We start from the raw sequence: 16,235 nt of genomic DNA, 5'->3' as shown, positions 1-16,235 counted from the left end.
TGACACAATCCCATTAATCACATGAATAACAAAGTATAAAATGTATTTAATTATTCATGGCAAAGAATTAAGCTACGTACACACTATGGGGGTCATTCAGACCCGATCGCTGCTGTGCGTTTTCACACAGCAGCGATCGGGTCAGAACTGCGCATGTGCCGGCGCCGCAGTACGCCGACACATGCCAGACAGCTGACAGCTGTCTTAGCTCTGCGGTCACTGAGCGGGAGGGGGAGGGCCGGCGATGTTTGGCCGCCGTTTAGGGGGTGCAGTTCGGGCAATGCAGTCGTGCCCGGACCGTTGGGGGGGGGTGGGCTGCGGTGGCTGCATGACATCACACGCAGCCGCTACAACCCGAGCAGCAACGAATAACTCCCTGCCAGCACACAGGAGCTGCGCCGGCTGGGAGATACTCTTCCAGTACAAAAGCATCGCTGCTACGTGATGCTTTAGTACTTGTGAGGAAGGGGGGGGGGGGGTTGGGCCTGACATGTGGGGCGGACTAGTCCTGTGCTCGGCGTCCCCCCGCATGTCAGGGAAGCTGATTGTAGATGTGCAGGTCTAAATGAGGGCCTTTGCCAAGTGCTCCCAACCTGTTTTGAATTATGCCCAAATATCAGTATCAGCAGATTTTTCACGGCACCCCTGAGTCAAAAGTTTATTTTTCAGAGATTCTGAATTTAAAAAAAATAATTAAATAAATTGTGCTTACCGGTCGTCCTTAGTGTAGCTTGTTATGTGGGGTTCGCACTTCTGTTTGCCCACATTGATAAAGTCAATTCTATACTTAAAACATTAAGCTATGTCCTAATACAGTGGAGCTGTAATGGCCACCAGACCACGTGCACGTGCTACGCACTTTGTACGCTATTTGCTGTACAAAGACTTCGCACGTGGTACGCACGTAACGTACACACGCTGCGCTGAGTGTACGGAATACACACAGCAGGCGCACACACAGTTGGTAGCCTTTTAAACCTTTTAAATGGACACTGTAAGGGTATGCTTATACTGTAAACCTTGGCAAATTAATACCACAATGATGTAATGCTTAAACCTTTAACTATGTGAATACAGTATTAGCGGTTAATACGCTAAGAGAGACCCTTTATAATAAATGGTGAAATAAACAAGACCTGGTAAGGTTCCAACACCTTCATAGAAGAATCTTTAGTATGAAAAAGGGGAAAACAGTTACAGCTTATACACTACAGACCTAACATTAATATCTAAACAGAATAACAAGACATAAAATGAACAATAGCGAACAATCGCAAATACTAACAAACAGAAAGCGAATAAATGGCAAACACTTACGGATAACAAAATGGCCACATAGAACTTACACACGTGGGAATGATTCGCAAGCGCATCTGGATCCAGCCTCCAGCCTTCAATGTGAAAACCTTGCGGAGAGTGAGTGGCCCAGAAATGGTGGTCCTTATATTCACAGCATACATTCACAATACAATGGTCCCTACAATCTCATTGTTCATTGGACACAGGAATGTGTCTCCACATTATAGTAAAGGTCATAGGTGGGTTTAAACAGGTGGGCTGTGTCCTTCTCCAACTGCCCAGGTGGGAGGTATCCTCTGGATTCCCCCCGCATGTGTAATAAACTGCAAATACAGTAAATGTATATAAACTACTTTTATACATAACTATACGCAGCAGCGAACAATCTCTTCCTAACCAACACTGACATGTTACTAATAAAATAATCTACAGCTGGATACTAAACACCACCGTTCAACCTTTATCTGACCCTTCATATCATGCAAAGAGGAATCCCTCTGTCCACGAACCATTTACACTAAACATACTTGCTGACATTGTTAAGGGGAATATTACCTACAAAACATACTATGTGGGATAAATATGTTATGAACGAGTCGCCCGCTACATGCTCACAAACCCTACCATAAATGCGCATACCACGCGCCAAAGCGTACGGCCGCAGGGGCTCCGTTAATCAAAGTGCGAATATGCGCACGCACGGCTCGGCGTGTGCACGCGCAGCGGGCATGTGCATGGGGTTAGTACAAGGCATTGTGGATCACGATATTTTTCGACTTTGACAGTCCACCCTTTGGCAGTCAACAATAACTGCCACTATATAAACAATTAAGCAGAAAAATATATATATGTTACCATGAAATAATAAGAATTTACTTACCGATAATTCTATTTCTCGTAGTCCGTAGTGGATGCTGGGAACTCCGTAAGGACCATGGGGAATAGCGGCTCTGCAGGAGACTGGGCACAAATAGAAAGCTTTAGGACTACCTGGTGTGCACTGGCTCCTCCCCCTATGACCCTCCTCCAAGCCTCAGTTAGGATACTGTGCCCGGACGAGCGTACACAATAAGGAAGGATTCTGAATCCCGGGTAAGACTCATACCAGCCACACCAATCACACCGTACAACTTGTGATAAGAACCCAGTTAACAGCATGATAACAGAGGAGCCTCTGGATAGATGGCTCACAACAATAATAACCCGAATTGTTAACAATAACTATGTACAAGTATTGCAGATAATCCGCACTTGGGATGGGCGCCCAGCATCCACTACGGACTACGAGAAATAGAATTATCGGTAAGTAAATTCTTATTTTCTCTGACGTCCTAGTGGATGCTGGGAACTCCGTAAAGACCATGGGGATTATACCAAAGCTCCCAAACGGGCGGGAGAGTGCGGATGACTCTGCAGCACCGAATGAGAGAACTCAAGGTCCTCCTCAGCCAGAGTGTCAAATTTGTAAAATTTTACAAAGGTATTTGACCCTGACCAAGTAGCAGCTCGACAAAGTTACAACGCCGAGACCCCTCGGGCAGCCGCCCAGGATGAGCCCACCTTCCTTGTAGAGTGGGCATTTACAGATTTTGGCTGTGGCAGGCCTGCCACAGAATGCGCAAGCTGAATTGTATTACAGATCCAGCGAGCAATGGTCTGCTTAGAAGCAGGAGCACCCAGCTTGTTGGGTGCATACAGGATAAACAGCGAGTCAGATTTTCTGACTCCAGCCGTCCTGGAAACATATATTTTCAGGGCCCTGACGACGTCTAGCAACTTGGAGTCCTCCAAGTCCCTTGTAGCCGCAGGCACCACAATAGGCTGGTTCAGGTGAAACGCTGACACCACCTTAGGGAGAAACTGAGGACGAGTCCTCAATTCCGCCCTGTCCGAATGGAAAATCAGATAAGGGCTTTTACAGGATAAAGCCGCCAATTCTGAGACGCGCCTGGCCGAAGCCAGGGCCAACAGCATAACCACTTTCCAAGTGAGATATTTTAAATCCACAGATTTAAGCGGTTCAAACCAATGTGACTTTAGGAACCCCAAAACTACATTGAGATCCCAAGGTGCCACTGGAGGCACAAAAGGAGGCTGTATATGCAGCACCCCCTTGACAAACGTCTGAACTTCAGGAACTGAAGCCAGTTCTTTTTGGAAGAAAATCGACAGGGCCGAAATTTGAACCTTAATGGACCCCAATTTGAGGCCCATAGACACTCCTGTTTGCAGGAAATGCAGGAATCGACCCAGTTGAAATTCCTCCGTTGGGGCCTTCCTGGCCTCGCCCCACGCAACATATTTCCGCCAAATGCGGTGATAATGCTTTGCGGTTACATCCTTCCTGGCTTTGATCAAGGTAGGGATGACTTCTTCCGGAATGCCTTTTTCCTTCAGGATCCGGCGTTCAACCGCCATGCCGTCAAACGCAGCCGCGGTAAGTCTTGGAACAGACAGGGTCCTTTCTGGAGCAGGTCCCTTCTTAGAGGCAGAGGCCACGGGTCCTCTGTGAGCATCTCTTGAAGTTCCGGGTACCAAGTCCTTCTTGGCCAATCCGGAGCCACGGGTATAGTTCTTACTCCTCTCTGTCGTATAATTCTCAGTACTTTGGGTATGAGAGGCAGAGGAGGGAACACATACACTGACTGGTACACCCACGGTGATACCAGAGCGTCCACAGCTATTGCCTGAGGGTCCCTTGACCTGGCGTAATACCTGTCCAGTTTTTTGTTGAGGCCGGACGCCATCATGTCCACCTTTGGTTTTTCCCAACGGTTTACAATCATGTGGAAGACTTCTGGGTGAAGTCCCCACTCTCCCGGGTGGAGGCCGTGCCTGCTGAGGAAGTCTGCTTCCCAGTTGTCCACTCCCGGAATGAACACTGCTGACAGTGCTATTACATGATTTTCCGCCCAGCGAAGAATCCTTGCAGCTTCTGCCATTGCCCTCCTGCTTCTTGTGCCGCCCTGTCTGTTGACGTGGGCGACTGCCGTGATGTTGTCCGACTGGATCAGCACCGTCTGACCTTGAAGCAGAGGTCTTGCCTGGTTTAGAGCATTGTAAATGGCCCTTAACTCCAGGATATTTATGTGAAGAGATGTCTCCAGGCTTGACCACAAGCCCTGGAAATTTCTTCCCTGTGTGACTGCTCCCCAGCCTCTCAGGCTGGCATCTGTGGTCACCAGGACCCAGTACTGAATGCCGAATACGCGGCCCTCTAGAAGATGAGCACTCTGCAACCACCACAGGAGAGACACCCTTTTCCTTGGGGACAGGGTTATCCGCTGATGCATCTGAAGATGCGAACCGGACCATTTGTCCAGCAGATCCCACTGGAATGTTCTTGCGTGGAATCTGCCGAATGGGATTGCTTCGTAGGAAGCCACCATTTTTCCCAGGACCCTTGTGCATTGATGCACTGAGACTTGGCCTGGTTTTAGGAGGTTTCTGACCAGCTCGGATAACTCCCTGGCTTTCTCCTCCGGGAGAAACACCTTTTTCTGTACTGTGTCCAGGATCATCCCTAGGAATAGAAGCCGTGTCGTCGGAATCAGCTGCGATTTTGGGATATTGAGAATCCACCCGTGCTGCCGCAGCACTACTTGAGATAGTGCTACTCCGACTACCAACTGTTCCCTGGATCTTGCCCTTATCAGGAGATCGTCCAAGTAAGGGATAATTAAAACTCCTTTCCTTCGAAGAAGTATCATCATTTCAGCCATTACTTTGGTAAAGACCCGGGGTGCCGTGGACAATCCAAACGGCAGCGTCTGAAACTGATAGTGGCAGTTCTGTACCACAAACCTGAGGTACCCTTGGTGAGAAGGGAAAATTGGGACATGGAGGTAAGCATCCTTGATGTCCAGAGACACCATATAATCCCCTTCTTCCAGGTTCGCGATCACTGCTCTGAGTGACTCCATCTTGAACTTGAACCTCTGTATGTAAGTGTTCAAGGATTTCAGATTTAAAATAGGTCTCACCGAGCTGTCCGGCTTCGGTACCACAAATAGCGTGGAATAATACCCCCTTCCCTGTTGCAGGAGGGGTACCTTGATTATCACCTGCTGAGAGTACAGCTTGTGAATGGCTTCCAATACCGCCTCCCTGTCGGAGGGAGACGTCAGTAAAGCGGACTTTAGGAAACGACGAGGGGGGGACGTCTTGAATTCCAATTTGTACCCCTGAGATACCACCTGAAGGATCCAGGGGTCCACTTGTGAGTGAGCCCACTGCGCGCTGAAATTCTTGAGACGGGCCCCCTCCGTGCCTGAGTCCGCTTGTAAAACCCCAGCGTCATGCTGAGGACTTGGCAGAAGCGGGAGAGGGCTTCTGTTCCTGGGAACTGGCTGTTTGTTGCAGCCTTTTTCCACTTCCTCTGCCACGGGGCAAAAATGAGGATCCTTTTGCCCTCTTGCCCTTATGGGGCCGAAAGGACTGCGCCTGATAATACTGCGTCTTCTTATGTTGAGAGGCAACCTGGGGTAAAAATGTGGATTTTCCAGCCGTTGCCGTGGCCACCAGGTCTGATAGACCGACCCCAAATAACTCCTCCCCTTTATAAGGCAATACTTCCATATGCCTTTTGGAATCCGCATCACCTGACCACTGCCGAGTCCATAACCCCCGTCTGGCAGAAATGGACAGCGCACTTACTCTTGATGCCAGTCGGCAAATATCCCTCTGTGCATCACGCATATATAAAAATGCATCTTTTAAATGCTCTATAGTCAGTAATATACTGTCCCTATCTAGGGTATCAATATTGTCAGTCAGGGACTCCGACCAAGCCACCCCAGCACTGCACATCCAGGCTGAAGCGATTGCTGGTCGCAGTATAACACCCATGTGAGTGTATATACATTTTAGGATATTCTCCTGCTTTCTGTCAGCAGGTACCTTAAGGTCGGCCGTATCAGGAGAAGGTAGTGCCACTTGCTTAGACAAGCGTGTAAGCGCTTTATCCACCCTAGGGGGTGTTTCCCAACGTACCCTATCCTCTGGCGGGAAAGGGTATGATGCCAATAACCTTTTAGGAATTATCAGTTTTTTATCGGGGGAAACCCACGCTTCATCACACACTTCATTTAATTCTTCAGATGCAGGAAAAACTACAGGTAGTTTTTTCTCACCAAACATAATACCCTTTTTAGTGGTACTTGTACTATCAGAAATGTGTAAAACATTTTTCATTGCCTCAATCATGTAACGTGTGGCCCTACTGGAAGTTACATTCGTCTCTTCATCGTCGACACTGGAGTCAGTATCCGTGTCGGCGTCTGTATCTGCCATCTGAGGTAACGGGCACTTTAGAGCCCCTGATGGTCTTTGAGACGCCTGGACAGGCACAAGCTGAGTAGCCGGCTGTCTCATGTCATCAACTGTCTTTTGTAAAGAACTGACACTGTCACGTAAGTCCTTCCATAAGCCCATCCACTCAGGTGTCGACTCCCTAGGGGGTGACATCACCATTACAGGCAATTGCTCCGCCTCCACATCATTTTCCTCCTCATACATGTCGACACAATCGTACCGACACACAGCACACACACAGGGAATGCTCTGATAGAGGACAGGACCCCACTAGCCCTTTGGGGAGACAGAGGGAGAGTATGCCAGCACACACCAGAGCGCTATATATATACAGGGATACCACTATATAATGTGTTTTCCCCTTATAGCTGCTGATATTATCAAACTGCGCCAAAATAGTGCCCCCCCCTCTCTTTTTTACCCTTTTCTGTAGTGCAGGACTGCAGGGGAGAGTCAGGGAGACGTCCTTCCAGCGGAGCTGTGAGGGAAAATGGCGCCAGTGTGCTGAGGAGATAGGCTCCGCCCCCTTCTCGGCTGACTTTTCTCCCGCTTTTTGTAGGAATCTGGCAGGGGATAATATACATCCATATAGCCCTGGGGGCTATATGTTATGTATTTTTGCCAGCCACGGTGTTTTTATTGCTGCTCAGGGCGCCCCCCCCAGCGGCCTGCACCCATCAGTGACCGCAGTGTGAGGTGTGCATGAGGAGCAATGGCGCACAGCTGCAGTGCTGTGCGCTACCTTGATGAAGACTGATGTCTTCTGCCGCCGATTTTCCGGACCTCTTCTTGCTTCTGGCTCTGTAAGGGGGCCGGCGGCGCGGCTCTGGGACCGGACTCCGAGGCTGGGCCTGTGTTCGGTCCCTCTGGAGCTAATGGTGTCCAGTAGCCTAAGAAGCCCAAGCTGGCTGCAAGCAGGCAGGTTCGCTTCTTCTCCCCTCAGTCCCTCGATGCAGTGAGCCTATTGCCAGCAGGTCTCACTGAAAATAAAAAACCTAAAACTAACTTTTCTCTAAGAAGCTCAGGAGAGCCCCCTAGATTGCACCCTGCTCGGTCGGGCACAAAAATCTAACTGAGGCTTGGAGGAGGGTCATAGGGGGAGGAGCCAGTGCACACCAGGTAGTCCTAAAGCTTTCTATTTGTGCCCAGTCTCCTGCGGAGCCGCTATTCCCCATGGTCCTTACGGAGTTCCCAGCATCCACTAGGACGTCAGAGAAATATCATTAAGATTGGGAGTAGGGAGGAGAGGAGGATGTGGGAAAGGTATGACCTAGTGAGATAGTAAAAGCATGTGTGTATGGAATCCATGTCTGAGGGGCATGTATCATCGCGCCGTACATGTTTTAAATAAGCTTCGAGGTATTGCGAAGTATACATTGAATCCTTCTTATCCCGTATTAAGGGTCTGTGGATGGGCTGTCAAACTCTACCGAGCTCTTTTCGGCTTTTAGTTACAATAAATGGGGGAGCACATTTAGTTGATGATACATGAGGGGGGAAACATATGTGGATGCTAGTATGTGAAAATCACCTGTCGACTATGTGTGTCACTACCTGAAGATAGTAGAGATGAAGATAAGAAACATACGCTATAAATACATTCATATGATTATGTGTATGTGCTTGTCCTTGGATGTCTTGTTGAAGTCTTGTTGACGTCTTGTCCGGATTGTTGTATCTTTACTGTATCTTTGCTGTAAGTGGCAAGCAAAGCTCTTCAAGTGTCCATAAAATTACAGTCTCTAAAAGCTCATTAGGTGTCTATGATACAGTTCATCAGTGGTCTATATAAAGTGGTCGTCAAATTCTTCTTCCAGGCGGAGGTCTTTGTACCTTGGAGAAAACCAAAGGAGAAACGGGTGAAAGAAACGGATCGCGGAATCATGTCTCATCACAACATTGTCTAAATTGATGGATCATAAATTACTTCAGGCAACACCTTTCCAACGTAACACAATCCCTCTGAGTTTTGGGGCAAGGAACTTATACGCCTTTCTCCCGCATATGAAGTATGCGTCATCGGGGAGAACATATGAGACAGAATATGACCTAACCATATTACAAACCTTCCATGTGAAAAATCCTATTCCTAATTCTCTCATCTGTCTAGTACACGTATCCGGTCATATGATATGTGCACAGTATCCTGGTGATACTTCTCCAACTCGCATGGTCCTACTTCCTAAAGTGTACCTATATCGGAAATATTTTCCACCATCGGCTATTTGGCGTATAAGTTCTGAGTCTACGGGCATTCTGTCAGCTCTGTGTGAAAATGTCATGGTTTGATTATTCCATGACACTTCCCAATTTCCCGGCTTTCGGGGATTGGAAAAGTTAAAACATATTAAGGACCTATCCACATGATATTAGTGGAGCTCCAAACTAGGAGGACTAGAAATATTAAATCTCTTGTCCACCGGCCTCCCACCCCTTAATTCAAGTACCTCACCTATCGTTAAAGGGAATGGTACTATTCCTGACTTGCTATGACCTTGAGGTACCTGTGAGCACCCCCAGCAGTCTGTCTGATTTAAAACTTTTCCCACTAATGAGTGATAGTCACCCAATGGATGCCGGTCCATGTTGATATTAAAACAGGACTGACATTTCTAGATGCACCTGTCCTCCACTATGTTGTCACAATTCCTACAGATGCAGTTCTCTTCAGCTAACAATCCTTCGCAATGTCTACTAATGTCATGGCTACTAGATAGTTTTCTGATACTCGCCTTTACTCTGTGATTGTGTTGCTCTTGGAATTCTACGAATCCATCCTGATCATCAGAACCCATTCCAGATCCTTTCTCGACCTCACTGGTACTCTCACCGAAACAGACTGCTCTGGTCAACAACAGGGTCAACAGGAAAACACGGACTGCAGTCTCTTGGGGCGAGTCCATCTTACAGGAGGAGAAAGAGAAATTTGTAATGGAGGTACAGAAAATAATTGAAGGGAAAGAAAAATGTTACGATGATTTGTCCTCTAGTCTTGTTGTTCCTCTTGCTCAGTTGTCATCTCAAAGGTGCTGTCTCTCAGTCTTCCAAAACGAACATTCCGGTGATACAATATTCTTTCCGACTCAGCGATCTTTCTGTAAGGAGAATAAATCTTGCATTACCATTTGTCTAACTGTTGTGTGACATACCATCCGTAAAACATGAAAGAACAAAAAGAGAGAGAGAACAATATATATATATATATATATATATATATAAAAAGGTAAAAAAGCTGCGCATTCAACACACTTTCCTTTAAAATACTTTAAGTCCTTGGTTGATATCCTAGGTCCCGTTTTCTATGCGATGTACGCTGCCGCTGCCGCTTCCTCCTTTAGGGAATAGAGCCACTAATCCCAAGGTGCATGTAGTAAAAGAAGAATGGAGGGCGCAGGTATAAATACACAGGTTCACAATTCCATTTATTTAGAACATATGCTCACATACATCTTGGTTTAAAACGGTGCACTCAGTCCTCCGGTCTATCCAGCATCGGACCCGCTTTCTCCCGTCGATGAATCTCCTTCTACCGCAGGGATCACGGATACCGGCTGCTCTGCCACCGGGACCAGGATCAAATTCAGACCATCTGTCCTTTGCTCCACAGGCCACGCCCAACGCGTTTCGTCAATGGACTTCGTCAGGGGGTGTCAGATCTTGCGTTCACCATCAGGCTGTCACACCAACATGTCCATCGGTATCTCTGCACAGTGTCCCCCACCAGTATTTCCGCTACTTCTCTATGATGTACATTTTCCTCAATGTCCGCATCCCAGTGTATCCAGCCATTACTTGCAGTGCTCGATTGAAATAATTAGAAGCAATTTCACCTTCTTTTTGTCTTGTGGAAAAGATTTTGTTCCACTTGACAATAGTTGGGAAATATACTCCTAATTGCATGTTGGTTTGTCGTACATTCTCCTGATTGTAGGCCTCAGTGAGAGGTCTCTCTTTATATACCTTACAATCAGTGATGAATTTCGCAGGGTCAATATTGGAGGGCAAACATGCTCTCAGCACTGTCCGCCAATCTTTGTTGGTGGGTTCGGCGGAGTTTCCTAGTTCTTTAATAAACCCCTGACATGTGGCTAGATCTCTCCTGGGATCAGGAAATTCAGACATAATTGTCCTTAATTCTGTCCGGGACCAGGGGCAGTGCATTGCAATGTTCCTGGCGGGAGTGGCTCCCTGAGCGTCAGTCCTCCCATTGGGGACTGTGATCACCTTGACAGGATTAAGTTCAACTACATCATCTTGTGTTGACTCTACAATATGAGGTGCATTTGTCTGTGCATAATATACAATACCGTACTTACCTGTGGACACGACCTCACCTGACCCTCCATTAGGGGGCTTAACTACTGCCTTTACCGATTGGGCCGTGCCCACCTGGGTGTCTCGTATGATAGCTGCTGGGAAAGGTGCCGACATCGTGCTGGGCTCACTTTCTTGCTTGTAATCCTGAGGGAAGTTTAACATGGGGTGCAACTTGCACGGGTTAGAATTTGTACATTTATCAATTTTACTTCAATCATTATTACATTTATTACTACAGTTACTAAGTGCATTTTTATCATATACCAGTATGCCATTCTCTGTAGCCATTGTTTCTCCAGTTGCCATGTTTTTCCTGATAAGGTGAGAACCAGCTGTGTAAGCTAATCCTCTTTGTATCTCACCTTCCTGTTGCCATAAATGTAAACAATTATAATGTCTAATTCGTTGCTTCCCGGACTTTATTAGACATATCCTTCTCCTTAAATTTTTTCAAAACCTCCGGATTAAAACTGCCTACCCAGGGGAAACTTCTCCCCATCGTTCACAGTCATACGTTCCCACTCATTGCATAAAACCTCTGCGTGTGATCCATATTTTTCACACATTATATACCTGGCCGACCCAACTGGTCATGGTACTAAATCAACCTGAACCTTGGTTGATCGTCCCTTACTTGAGCAACTGGCCCCCATTATTTGCAGGTATTGCCCTCTCAGCGAATGCCCACAAAAAAACAAATTGCCCGAGGTAAGGCGACGGTGAAAGTTCAACGAATTCACTCTCGCCCACGTTGGCCAATACACCCAAACACTGCTTCAGCGCTGCCGTACCCAACCTAGGGCCCCTGTGTAACCTTTATTTACTGGGGCGTGTGGGAGTAGGTTACCCTCCCCAGTAAGTATCGGTTGTTGGAGAATTCCTGAGTGATCAGCGAACCTCCCTTAAAATAAAAAAAACCTACACAAATCACATTAGAATGTACAAATAGCGTTTATGATCCCACAAAGCGTACGCAAATTGCGTAATGGGTATCAAGGTAACAAACTAATGCACACAATTACATGCGGTACAGTCGCACTGCGTATAAGTAACTATTATTTATACGCTGCACGACCAACGGAATCGGTTGTTTAGGCTACGAAACCTTCAGCCGGAGCTTCTCAAAACGGGCCTATATGGGTACTGCGCCAACCCCCGGGGCTGCGCCTCACTACCTCTGACCTTTCTTAAGTCAGGGTCTTCAAAACTTACTTTCAGCGGACCCCCTGGTCTGCTGTAACACTAATTGCTCCTTTTATTCACTGTTAACGTGAGATGCCTCCCACGCCACCACATGATATCACTTCATGGGTGTACACCTACGAGAACTCGATTTCCAAGGTTCACCCCAAAAAGAAAACTTTACTTGCATACGCACGCTCTTTCACTTCATATATACAGGTTGAGTATCCCTTATCCAAAATGCTTGGGACCAGAGGTATTTTGGATATGGGATTTTTCCGTATTTTGGAATAATTGCATACCATAATGAGATATCATGGCAATGGGACCTAAATCTAAGCACAGAATGCATTTATGTTTTATATGCACCTTACACACAGAGCCTTAAGGTAATTTTAGCCAATATTTTTTATAACTTTGTGCATTAAACAAAGTGTGTCTACATTCACACAATTCATTTATGTTTCATATACACCTTATACACACAGCCTGAAGGTCATTTAATACAATATTTTTAATAACTGTGTGTATTAAACAAAGTTTGTGTACACTGAGCCATCTGAAAACAAAGGTTTCACTATCTCACTCTCGCTCAAAAAAGTCCGTATTTCAGAATATTCCGTATATCGGATATTTGGATATGGGATACTCAACCTGTACTTTGATTTTTCTGTACAGAAAATTTCTTTAATTCAGGTAACAGGTTAATCCCAGAGGAGTTGCAACGAGAGAAGGATCTTTTAAACTAAAATTTTTGGAAACTGAAATCAATTTGTGCTATTATCGCGTTGCTTCCGTATCGCCTACTAAAACAATGCTATTGTGTGATTTGTATTTAGTGGGCGTATCCGTACGCACGTTGCGTAATTCACGCCACGTGTGAAGGCCTTTGCGTTGCGTACGCTGTCTCGCACTTGGTCAGAGACACGTGTACACAGGCTGGATACGTCCGCAGTAACACAAATAACACGCTTCTATAAATGTAAACGATATTTAACTATAATCGCTTACCAAACACCACACAGATTCCACTGTATCAACTTTTAACTAGGCCAGGCTGTGTGCGTGTTTTACAATTACTCCCTTTAAGTATTAATCTTACTTTTAACTAAAATAGCAACACATTTTTTCTCAGCACGTGATCAATGATAAATGGCAAATAGAAAGGTAGATATGTCAAAGTACACAAATGAAATACACGGCATTACAACCTGAATACTCTGGAACTTTATGTGGCCTCTCCTCGCCTCAAACATGAGAACACCAAGACCAGGCTTACCACCTCTCTGGCTGAGAACATCAAGTCTGCCCCTGGGCTTAACCATCAAGATGAACAGGGAACTGTGGGGGAAGAGGACCAGGATCAGCAGGGACATCCCCACTGCGTCTGAGTATGCCCCCACATTCTCCTACCCACCCGTACTAAGATCTGATCAAAATGTTATCCCAATCCTACTTCTGCCACTAGTTACCTGCTATTGTGTTATTTTTTTCTTTCCTCTTCATTGCTCGCTTCCACCCTACCATGTGTTTTTCCTGTAATGTTTACCTACACTGATTGCACACCTTTCCATTGTGCCCTACATGCAGGATACATCATACTACTACATAAGCATCAGTTTTCCCATATATGAACTTGGCCCTTGTATGGCTCACCTCCCACAGTGTAACCTTCAAAGTGCGCCCAACATGGCTGCCCCATATGGTACACTTGTGGATGGGATGAAAAATACATGGACCTTGTGGTTTTGTTGGAACCCTACTCTGAACTGTAGGACTCTGAAATCACCCCCATTTTGTGTCATCTCTTCTAGGGGTAGACTATTCCACCCTGGGTAATCCTACGCAGAGCGCCCAAGATGGCTGCTGCACTTGGTACCTGTGAGGGTGGAATACACAACCCTTGGAAGTTATTACCCAAAATACCTACACCAATCCTGCGTTATGCTTTCTGTGGGCTTAAGGTTTTTCTTTTATGTCTGTGTTGCTTGTCTATTGTTGTATTACTCAAATCCTCTGTATCATGTGTATTGTTTTTGATGTCTGTAAAGCGCCTTGAGTCCTGTTGGAGAAAGAGCGCTAAATAAATAAAATTATTATTATTATTATTATTATTATCTAATAAACAATGCTTCCAATAGTATGATTCATATTGGATCGCTATCTTGTAGAACATACATTGATATAAACACACACATATAATTATAATATTATATCTATGTACCATCCACTGGTATCCTGAGACTCATTTACTTATTCAGTGCTTCTAATTTGCATAACGATATGCTTTTGACTGTCTGTGAAGGTGATTTTTTCACTGCTAGGAAAAAAAACAGTTACACAGGTTAATTTGCATTTCAATGGCTATCCTACAACAAGCAGTTTAACTGAATCCTAGAAGTAAGGAGAGGGGGGGGGGGGAATTTGTTTCTCTGTGTGTCGTTCCTAAATCAAATATTCATTTTACTATTAACTTTCATTAAGCCCCATCTGAACTATTTATAATTGATTATGACACGGGTTAAATAAATGCATTGGAAACTCATAAATGGTGATTTCTTTTTTTTTTTTTTTTTACAAAGGACGGCTGATTATTCCTGAGTAGACTGAAAATCAGCTATTTTGAAAAAAAATGACTTTCCCCAAAATGGCCGCTGCTCCTCCCCCTTCCACATCCATGAGGCTTACACAAAATGGAGGACAGACCATGTGGCTTCCTTTGTCACACAAAAAAAAATCACCATGCAAGCCCCTGAAGTTATTTTAGGCCTGGGTTAAAAATAAAACTATCAAGCTATGCAAACTTTTAAAAATACTTTTAAACCTATTTAAACAGATAAACAATCCAATCTGAATCAAGCACAATATGACTCATTTGATCCTTGTTTTGCAACAATATGGTCAGATATGCAGAGTACAGGTGTGTGCGTGTGTTACATTTGTTGCGTGCGCAGTTGGCACCAAACAGAAATTAAAACAGATTTAAAAGACAATAGCTTAACGTTCTTACTTTTCGGTTCCGGATCCCACCAGCATCCCTACAAACCAAGCGGAGCAGACGCTTATCTGATCAGCACTACTGTATCCCCAACCACCAAACGGCTAACAGGTGATAATACCTTCCCGCCCTTTGCTGATGGATAAAGTCTGCCTGGTTCCGCTAGGTTGCGGATATGAGGAATCCCGGATGAGCACCCAATTGAAAAAGTCAATTCTATACTTAAAACATTAAGCTATGTCCTAATACAGTGGAGCTAAAATGGACGCCAGACCACGTGCACGTGCTACGCACTTTGTACACTATTTGCGTACAAAGACTTTGCACGTGGTACGCACGTAACGTACACACGCTGCGCTGAGTGTACGGAATACACACAGCGGGCGCACACACAGTTGGTAGCCTTTTAAACCTTTTAAAAGGACACTGTAAGGGTATGCTTATACTGTAAACCTTGGCAAATTAATACCACAATGATGTAATGCTTAAACCTTTAACTATGTGAATACGGTATTAGCGGTTAATACGCTAAGAGAGACCCTTTATAATAAATGGTGAAATACACAAGACCTGGTAAGGTTCCAACACCTTCATAGAAGAATCTTTAGTATGAAAAAGGGGAAAACAGTTACAGCTTATACACTACAGACCTAACATTAATATCTAAACAAAATAACAAGACTTAAAATGAACAATAGCGAACAATCGCAAATACTAACAAACAGAAAGAGAATAAATGGCAAACACTTACGGATAACAAAATGGCCACAGAGAACTTACACACGTGGGAATGATTCGCAAGCGCGTCTGGATCCAGCCTCCAGCCTTCAATGTGAAAACCTTGCAGAGAGTGAGTTGCCCAGCAATGGTGGTCCTTAAATTCACAGCATACATTCACAATACAATGGTCCCTACAATCTTATTGTTCATTGGACACAGGAATGTGTCTCCACATTATAGTAAAGGTCATAGGTGGGTTTAAACAGGTGGGCTGTGTCCTTCTCCAACTGCCCAGGTGGGAGGTATCCTCTGGATTCCACCCGCATGTGTAATAAACTGCAAATACAGTAAATGTCTATAAACTACTTTTATACATAACTATACGCAACAGCGAACAATCTCTTCC

General features: G+C 45.3%; 1 protein-coding gene across 1 annotated transcript in view; it reads right to left on the bottom strand.

The window, feature by feature from the left end:
* Nucleotides 1–16,235, bottom strand: part of LOC134936129 (complement C3-like) — an 828,079-nt gene that overhangs the window by 457,128 nt on the left and 354,716 nt on the right. The window lies entirely within an intron of this gene.

This window comes from Pseudophryne corroboree, chromosome 6 (assembly GCF_028390025.1).
Source record: "Pseudophryne corroboree isolate aPseCor3 chromosome 6, aPseCor3.hap2, whole genome shotgun sequence".
In the NCBI taxonomy this organism is placed as follows: domain Eukaryota; kingdom Metazoa; phylum Chordata; class Amphibia; order Anura; family Myobatrachidae; genus Pseudophryne; species Pseudophryne corroboree.
This window is presented reverse-complemented; position numbering and strand designations above follow the sequence as displayed.